At 38.4% G+C, this 10,584-nt stretch overlaps 1 pseudogene; it reads right to left on the minus strand.

Moving 5' to 3' along the window:
* LOC149197225 (casein kinase II subunit alpha-like) overlaps positions 1-5,747 on the minus strand; it is a 28,155-nt pseudogene extending 22,408 nt beyond the window's left edge.
* Positions 5,748-10,584: the final 4,837 nt, after the last annotated feature.

Below are 10,584 nucleotides of genomic sequence, written 5' to 3' on the forward strand. Positions count from 1 at the left end.
TTGGTAATTGGGGTCGTGTAGCATTCGTGGAATTGGTAATTTTGGTATTTACGATCGGGTAATAGTCATTGGCGAATTGGTAATTGGGGTGGTGTAGCAGTCATGGAATTGGTTTACGGTGGTGTAACAGAGTTGGGGTTGTCATGCCCCTACCCTGGCGGTAGTATTTCAATCACACGAAGGGGGGTGCGGCACCACCACCTATTTTATTTTTAACAATACTCACACATATGCACAACGGATATTTAACGAGAAGGGAAACTCCATGAAATATGAGTCTACCTGATGATAATAACAATATTTTACAAAATATACAAGTTACAGTCTTTGCCAGGAAACCCCAAGTTTCCTCCTTGAAATTTCTGCCATAACCGTGCAACCCGGCCTGCACTATTCGGTCCATCCGAACCAACGTTTGGAGTTCCCACTAGTTCTATCATTTGTCACAACTTGGAGAACACTGTATCTCGGCTCCGTGCTTCGGCCCAAGATTCCACTTGCACTTCATCACCATTTTAGAATCTCCAAGATAGCTCGCCCTCCTAGCTCACATGAGCACTTGGAAGAATTGCTTGATGATTTGTCCCACCATCCACCACTTGGTTTATATGGTGGTTGGCCCTTTGGTTGGGGCATCGGCCCACCAAGCCGACCCACTGTTTTGTCCAACTCGCCCCTTCATCACATCGGCCCATGGTGTGGGTGCCCATACATGGGACTGCCCTCCATATAAACTTGCCAACCCATCCATACTTAGCCATTTTTACGATGAGCTATCGTGCGGTCGTTTCACATGTTTCCTCCATTTGGCTAGCTTGGTGCATTGTGTAGAATTTTTCTACAAATCAGTCAACTCTGATACCATGTAGAAATTCCCACTTGTAGATCACCTGGTAATGCAATGTACTAAAGCAAAACACTTGATCTACTTCTACAAAAAAATTAGTGGAAGCATAATCGAACATGAGCAACACCAATAAGAACACATATAACTGATATGAAGGAACCAATCACACATAACACAGAAGAATTTACCCGGGAAAAGCACCTGCCTAAAACCCCATTTCTGTATTATCATACAAGTGGAAATATAGTCCAAATTACACAAAGCCTTAGCTCGGAAGCTATCCAGCTCTTAGTAGAATCCCTCTACTACTCATAGACAGTCAAAGGCTTCTCACAAACCTTCTCCTTTCCCTCCAAGCCTCCTATTTCTATGCACAGTTTTTCCTGGGTCCTCTAGCTGCAACCTGTGTGATTCTCACCTCACACAAAACACTGACCTTTGAAATAACTGCACAAACCTGAAGGAGATAAATCCTCATCATGGATGAGCTTCCTTTATAGGAAAAATATTCATCCAACTGATAGTACATTGTCCCTTCTCTGATCTCAACTGGGTCTTTGTTTGAACTAACATGCATGAGTTATTTAAGCTATAATATTCAGTTATCTGAAAATACCAATTGTTACATGCATGCAAGCATTAAAAAACTGAATCTCATTAATTTAACAACTTTTTAAATTAATCTAACTGGACTTGACTTAGTTAACTGAGCCAACTAATTACAACTCATCCTTATCTCTTTAACTGATGGATAAATTCACCAATAATAGATAAATTGTTGCATGTCCTCACATAGACTTCAAGCTTGTTTTTCCTTAACTAATTAACTCATGGAGATTAATTAATTAATATTTTAAACTGTTGTTAATACCAAATTCGTTTTTACTTCTTATAGATAGACCAAAGACTACTATAAATAGGAAGGGACCCAGAAATGCTATTTTTAGAACTTTCTATTTTTAGCAGTTTCACCTCTCACCCAAGGTGGCCAATGACCTCACTAGCCAAACTGTTATTTTTAGACACGTTGTTTTTAGCACATTCTAAATTTAACATCTCTTGTTGCACATTTTTCAACACATCGTGCAGGCACGCCTTGACTCGTCGGTGACCACCCAGCTCGTTGCTCGCCCATCGCACGCCCTCGCTGACTCGACACATCGCACAATGACTCGAGGGTCTTACATCCTCCCTCACCTCAAGTCATTGTCGTCCTCGACAATACCATCACACGACATCGCAGAGTGTCACTAGCTCCAACATCAGAAATGTCCATGCTGATCACCTTTGCTTTGCCAGTGCACAAACCATAAAGGCTCATGTCTCCATGAATCAGAAATTCTCCTAAACCCATGATCATCAACCACGTCTGCCGCAACCCCACATGCTACCCCACCGTCGAAGTCTAGTCCCTCCAACTCAAGCTACAACAACATATCGTGTCGACCCCATCATGTATCGACATTGTGTGTACTGCTGCCATGATACTCCAACACAATGCTAACATATCTCTGTACACTGCTATAGCCCCCATGACTTGAACTAGTTGGGTGATCAGTCAAAATGTCGTGCTCAAACCATGAGAATGCACATCCTCATGCCATCGTCAGTCGTTTCTGCTAGCCTCCTATCACAACGTCAACTCGATCAAGAATCCATCTCCATCTCCAACAAAATGTAAGCCATACCCAGGTCCATGAAGTAACCCTCATCTCATATACAACATGTTTTCCATGATGTTGGTGTCAATGTGCTGCAAATCAGTCGCATATATCCCAACATCATCATCCATATATGTGTAGAATCCATCTCCTCAAAGTTAAGAGATCCTCGCATCAAACCAACTCTTAATGTGCCACATCCAGGTCCATGAAGCAATCTCCATCTCATCTGTAATGTGCCATCCCTTAAACCTGCCAAAGAAACAAGTATACACCTGTCTCATCATCCATGTGCTGCCCATGATCATAGACCAATCAGCTTTCATGTATCAAAAGTGGTTAAGTCTCAACTCAACCCATGCCCAAGTTTTGCCACCAAGGCATCATCACTGCTGCAGCTCTATCACTACAAAGTGTCTCATATCGATCCTCCACATCAAGTCACTCTCTCAAGCACACCCATAAATGTACTCAAAAATATGCACCCCATCCTGCATCAAAGTCCCTGACCTCAGATCCTCAATGCATTAGATCCTCTGAGTCCACCATAATATGAAGTACCAAAAATTCACGACCTCGTGTCATCATGAGCTCCATGAGTCATCTCCAACCGACATCCTAGCAAGCATACATGTCTCAGCCCAAAGGTCTCTGCAAGATGCGTCATCTCTCCATGTAGTGGGAATGCTCCATAGTCTGCTCACAACTCCACCAAGTCCATGGCATTGTTGTACAAGAGTGCATAACATCCCCATCGGCTCATAAGTAAAAAGTCTCCATGTCACGTCACCAAATCCATTCACACAACATCACTGCCTTAGCACTCCTCATTGGATACCCATAAGTGACACCACTACAAGTGCTTCTACGTAATTTCCCTACATAATATTGACATGATCCATCTCTCCAACATGATGTTAATGACTCAAGTTGTCTATGTTGTCCAAATAAGTAGACCCATCACAACATCGGTCATCCTCATCCAAGTCTGCAATCCGGTCTAGTGAACTCGGTCACCCAAACCATATAAGTCATATGAGTCCCTTCCATCACAACTCCCCCACCAAAGGTTCCACCAAGACTTTCTCTTGGTCTCAGCCATGAGAATTCCACCCAAGTATTATCAAGTGTGTGCCCTTCTCTAATCTGTCCATGAGTCATGCCGGGCACTTAGCCAATTCCTCCATATGGCTAAAGCATGACCCATTCCTCCACAATGATCATCACGTTCCTCCCTTGTCAAATGAATTTTCACCTTCTGCCATAAGCTCACAAACAACCCCAACAAGCTTTGCAACAGTCAATGGTCCTTGCCTCTCCATAAAAGGTCTCTTCGTAGACATCCATTGTAAGATCTTCCACTACATCAACAAACTAATTTTTCCCTTCCCTACATATGGCCCATTTACCAAAAGCTCCAATGAAACACAAGTATAAGTAGTACTTACTTCATCATGAGGTTCCTCCATGTGAGTATCCTCATTCACCAATTTCTGTAAATTGCACAATCTTGGTCCAACTTGATCAATTTCAAGTTCCTCCTCCATCGTTGTCATGTTTGAAACATCCTCAAACATCACAACTTCCTCTTCTTCATCATCGCAATCTGCAGCTACATCCTGCTCCATTGCCTTCAAGTTCATATCGAATCTGTGGGTTCTCTTCTTTCATTCACTGCAACCTGTACAAGGTCAGCAAGAGCCTCCCTTGACATTCTTCAAAACCTGCCATGTCTTGTCATTCAGCTTGGCCCAAGTACGAAGCTTCACCCCTACTAAACCTTCATGAAGTGTAACACTTCCCTTGGTAAGCTTGGTTTGACTAAATCAACTTGGCTTTGATACCATCTATCACAAAGTGATAGTGGGATCAACTTCTCTTCAAATCTCCAGTGAAGCCTTGTGGAAAATCAAGCCTCTGATACCATCTGTCATGCCCCTACCCTGGCGGTAATCTTTCAACTGCACAAAGGGGGGTGCGGCACCACCACCAGTTTTCTTTTAACAATACTCACACGATGTGGACTACGCCTACTTTCTATACTTAGTTTATTTTTTCACTTTTCTAAGTATAACATTCACATACACAACGAAAACATTCAATTATTCATCTTCATCGTTATTACCATTTACACATATGCACAATGAATATTTAATGGGAGGGGAAACTACCTAAAATATGAGTCTGCCCAATGATAATAACAATATTTTATAAAGTATACAAGTTACAGTCTTTGCTAGGAAACCCCAAGTTTCCTCGCAATTTCTGGCACAACTGTACAACCTGGCCTGTGCCGTTTGGTCCACCCTAATCATCATTCAGAGTGCCCATCGGTTCTACCATCTGTCATAGCTCGTTCAACGAAGTGATCGTTCAGCCCAGCTCACGCCTCCGTTCGGACCTGCCCACGGCGTGCCACCTACCCGACGCCCACCCACAGTTCGACCTCCCGTTCCACACTTTCCTGCACCTTCGTTCACCTCAACTCGTCTCGTCACACTGGGCGCTCTTCGCCCCTTCACCGGCTCGTCGTGCCAACCTGTCTGTTTAAGCTCATCGTGTCACCTGACTCACGGGTCACCTAACTCATCATTTGGACGCGCCCACCCGCTCGCTGATACACCACCAACTCTCCAACTCACGGTCTTCCCAACTCACCGTGTCGACCACCCTTCGTTCCATGGGCACCTCAACTTGTCGTGCCAACCCACCCAACCGCGGTTCAACTGGCTCACCGCGCTCCCATTCAGGTCACCTAGGCACCTCCACCCAACTCGTCGTTCAACTAGCCGAGTCACCCAAGCATGCCCGTCGTTCAGTTGTCTGCCACTCCTACAGCTTTTCGTACCTTCGAGTGTGCACACCATTCAACCTGTGGCCGACCTGCGGTTGCCTTCGCTAACTCATCTGCTGCAGCTTGAACAACCTGCGACTCACTCGATATGCAAACTCTGTATCTCGGTCAAAGAGTCCGCCTGCACTTCGCCACCATTTCAGACTCTCCAAGATAGCTCACCCTCCTAGCTCACATGAACACTTGGAAGAATTGCTTGATGATTTGTCCCACCATCTGCCGCTTGGTTTATATGGCGGTTGGCCCTTCGGTTGGGCTGTTGGCCCACCAAGTCGACCCACCGTTTTGTCCAACTTAACCCTTTGTCGCGTTGGCCCATGGTGTGGGCACCCATACATGGGACCGCCCTCCATATAAACTTGCCAACCCATCCACACTTAGCCATTTTTATGATGACCCATTATGCGGTCGTTTCGCTTGTTTCCTCCATTCGGCCAACTCGTCACACCGTGTGGGCACACCTTGACTCGCTAGTGACTGACCAGCTCATTACTCGCCCGTCGCACACCCTCGTTGACTCTCCACACCGAACAATGATTTGGGGGCCTTACAGGGGTGGTGTAGCAGATGTTGAATTGGCAATTTTGGTAATTATGATGGTGTAAAAGTCACCATCAAATTGGTAATTGAGGTTGTGTAGCAGTCGTGGAATTGGTAGTTTTGGTAATTACGATAGTGTAACAGTCACCGTCAAATTGATAATTGGGGTGGTGTAACAGTCACCGCCAAATTGGTAATTGGGGTGGTGTAGCAGTCATGGAATAGTAATTTTGGTAAATACGGTGGCTTAATAGTCACCATAAAATCGGTAATTGGGGTGGTGTAGCAGTTGTGGAATTGGTAATTTTGGTAAATATAGTGGTGTAACAGTCACCGTCGAATCGATAATTTGGGTGTTGTAGTGGTCGTGGAATTGGTAATTTTGGTAACTACAGTGGTGTAAGAGTCTCAGTCGAATTGGTAATTGGGGTGGTGTAACAGTTGTGGAATTGGTTTATGGTGGTGTAACATAATTGGGGTGGTTTAGAAAACATGGAATTTGTAATTTTGGTAACAAGGAAAATTTTAAGGATGGAAAATTTTCTTGAAGTTTAAAACATTGGCGAATCTCACTAATCCCTAATATGCAAATTATAAATGTTTATTGATATATTTGTAAAATTATTCAAATTTATAATTATTTTATATATAGTCTCTATATAATGTTGGCGATTTTTAAGGTAAAATAATTTTATAATATAAAATTTGGGCGAATCGTCTTTTATAAAATTGGAAATTGGCGAATCTTTTTGTGGAAAAATCATGGAAAATTAGCCCACTGGGCGAACATTAGCCCCTAAAATTTTCCATGTTTGGTAACTACCGTGGTGTAAGAGTTTCCGTTGAATTGGTAATTGGGGTTGTGTAGCAGTTGTGGAATTGGTAATTTTGGTAATTATAGTGGTGTAACAGTCATCGTCGAATTTGTAATTGGGGTTGTGTAGCAGTCGTGGAATTGGTTTACAGTGGTGTAACAGAATTGTTGTGGTGTAGCAGTTGTGGATTTGGTAATTTTGTTCATTACAATGGTGTAACAGTCACCGTCGAATTGGTAATTGGGGTGGTGTAGCAGTCGTAGAATTGGTAATTGTGGTGGTGTAGTAGTCATCGATCTCCAGATCCGTGAACCACATAGAAAAAATTTATCATTTTAAATTTAAGTAATAATTATTATTTTTTGTGACGAGTGGAATTGGTAATTGGGGTGGTTTCATACTCATGTTGACACATGGTTTAATTCTGTCCGCTAATACCATTATAAATATTAGGTGAACCACACTCACTCTTAAAGTTATCACAAGTGAAATTTAAACCAAAAGTAGTATATATAACATGCTTTGTTGAATATTTTACATCCTAAAAACTAAATTAAACCAATATTATTCTTAAAATATAAAGTATATAACAAATTCACTTTTCCAATTATATTTCATTATTTTTAAAAAAATTATATTAATTTAAACATATATAAATATAATTATAATAAAAAATTATCATGGAATACAATTACCTAATTTACAAATTTTATAGGCTGGACATTCTGTGATGAATATTTATGTTTTAGATTATGTATTATAATTTTCCTTATTTATAGAATAAACATTTATATAATATTATTGTGATGTTTTCTAAGTTTAGAGGGATCGAATCTCTTTTCATTTTAAAAGAGATTTGCACCTCAAGAAATTTGATCTCCCTTATGATTGATAGATCTAGAATTAAGATAAATCTAGGTTGGTTTAGTTATCAAGTATAATTATAATTATTTATTTTATTTTATTTTTAATGTAATTTGAGAGAGTCAAAATCTTTTAATTAATAATAATAATTAATAATTATAATTACTAATATTATTTTATTTTGTTTATTAATTATTTAATTTATTTTTTATTTTTATGAGTTAGCATAAAGTGATATTTACACGTGGATTTGTCTAGTACAAACACTTTGTGGACGTAATTGTAATTACTAATTTTTTTGTTTTGTTTATTAATTAATTATTTTAATTTAATTTAATTTTTATTTTTATGAGTTAGCATAAAGTGATCTTTACAAGTGGATTTGTCTAGTATAAATACTTTGTGGGTGTAGCAGTGACCGATCTGTGAATGTCAATCACATAGAAAAAATCATCATTTTAAAATTAAATAACAATTATTATTTTTTTTGTAACCAATGGAATTAGTAATTGGGGTGGTTTCATACTCATGTGACAACAAGGTTAATTGGGGTGGTTTCATACTCATGTGACACAAAGTTAATTCTATCCACTAATACCATTATAAAGTTAACACAAATCAAATTTAAACCCAAAAAATTATATATAACATGCTTTGTTCATTATTTTACATCCTAAAAACTATATATATATATATATATATATATATATATATATATTATTAAAAGATAGTGTATAAAAAATTCGCTTTTAAAACTATATTTCATTAATTTAAAATTTGTATATTAATTTTAACATATATAAATATAAATATAATAGAAAATTATCATGGAATACAATTACTTAATTTACAAGTTTTATAGGTTGGACATTCTATGATGAACATTCATGTTTTAAATTATGTATTATAATTTTCTTTATTTATAGAATAAATACTTATATGATATCCTCTAAATTGGTTTAGATTTATATCAAATCTAATTTCAGTCTAAAAGAGGTTTGCACCTCAAGAAATTTGATCTCTATTGATGATTGATAGATCCAAAGTTAAGATGGATCTAGGTTGGTTTAGTTATTAAGTATAATTATAATTATTATTTTTATTATTTTTTATTTTTTTAATGTAATTTGACCGAGTCAAAATATTTAATTAATAATTATAATTAATAAAAAAAATGTTTATTAATTAATTATTTTATTTTATTTTAATTTTTTAATTTAATTTAATTTTTATTTTTATGAAATTTGGCTTAGTCAAAATGTCTACATAGCATAACAATACATGATAGGATATTACAACATTTCTTCCATACTAGATTGGGGAGCATCTCTCGATGCAATTAGTGAGTGTGTAGTCTCCTTTTGAGATGACAAAGTGGTTGGTTATATGCGATGTTATCCCTTCCACATAATTTCAAATGCCATGGGGGAGATCTTTGGTCATTTGTGATAAGGCCTCATGGAGTCTCGGCTCTTGCTAAGTCATAAATTCTTGGTATATCTTGCTTACGAACTATTGGAGATATTCCTAGTGTTACAACGGAAGCTACTATATTTGATCATGAACTACTCCCAAATTACTCCAACGAGTTACAAATTCATCATAGTAAAAAAAGAAATTGTATTTATAACTTCATTTTTTTTAATTTCTATATACTATTATATTAATGTATAAACTTTACTAACTTATTGACTTTTTGAAGTTGAAGGCTTCAAAATTTGATATAAAAATTTATTGATTTGTAAGTATTTGGGATGAAAAGGAGAAAATATAATAACATATGCCCCCTAGAACAGGCTCAAGAGATCACAGACCTACAAATTTAAAAAAACAGGGACTCGATGTTGGGAATGAATTCCTCACTTCCTCCTCCCTCTTTTACTTTTAATGTTGTTTCCTCACCCTGTATGAATGTTTCATCACACTTTTCCTCTACCACATGTTCAATATTTGCTCTTCAAAATATTGCATTGCAACCCTCCCCTCCTCCCCGCTCTCCCTAATATTCCCATCTTTCCCCCTAACTTCCCCTTAAGTAATATGTCTCCTATCTAAAATCTACCATTTATGTTGGGCAGTTCTCTTTTTCCCTAAGCCCTTGTTGTCTCTTATCCATATTGCTTGTGTTCTTAGGTTTCCCATAAAGTTGTTGATGACTTAACATTGGCATACTTTGTTCTTGAACTGGGTGGAGGCCTGAGGTTTTTAGATGACTCTTTTCCTCACAGCTCGGGAAGGGAAGAAAATCCTTCATATCACTAGCCATGAAACAATCATCATCAAAGGTTAAATCAAGAATGAATAAATCCATCCTTGGGGAACTTAGAGCTTAGGACCTTGCTAAGATCTCAGGATGAGAATTTTATCTTGGAACATCAAGGGTTGGCCAACACCAAAAAAAGGTTGGCCCTAAAAAGATTAGTTTTGACTTTATCCCCTTTGGTTATCTTTGTTTAAGAAACGATGGTTTAAGGCCCCAAAGAAGAACCAATTCTCTCTGGCCCTCTCCCCAAGTAGTCATTTTGTCACTCTAATGTTGCTAGAAAACTTGGAAGGCTCATTTCAAGCTAGCAGGCCTTCCCAATGTGTTGTGTTGCGGCATGGGCTTCCTCTTCTTGCCTAGCTACATCTCTCTTTGACAAGACCAATAGATTCTTTTTCATTGGTCTAAATATTTACGACCCTTACACTAAGAGGAAGCTCTTCTGGTAGAACATTTTTAATATGTCATGTTTTGGATCAAATCTTTTATGCATTGTGGGTGACCTAACTTTCACCATGGGTCAACTGGAAATATGAGGGCCTTCAAACCATGATGATTTCTTAGCTAATTATTTTGTGGATATTCTAGAATTAGTTAGTTTGGTGGACATTTTCCCTTCAAAACTCCTTCCCACCTAGTCAAACAATAAAATTGGGGATGACCACATAGCAAAGAGGATGGAATGTTTTCTCATTTTAGAAGGTTTCTTTGATCAAATTTGCAAATTAGGCAATGAATAG

The sequence above is a fragment of the Pinus tabuliformis genome, chromosome 2_2 (assembly GCF_031772625.1).
Source record: "Pinus tabuliformis cultivar Carrire ecotype Pingquan chromosome 2_2, CPIR1, whole genome shotgun sequence".
Taxonomy (NCBI): Eukaryota; Viridiplantae; Streptophyta; class Pinopsida; order Pinales; family Pinaceae; genus Pinus; species Pinus tabuliformis.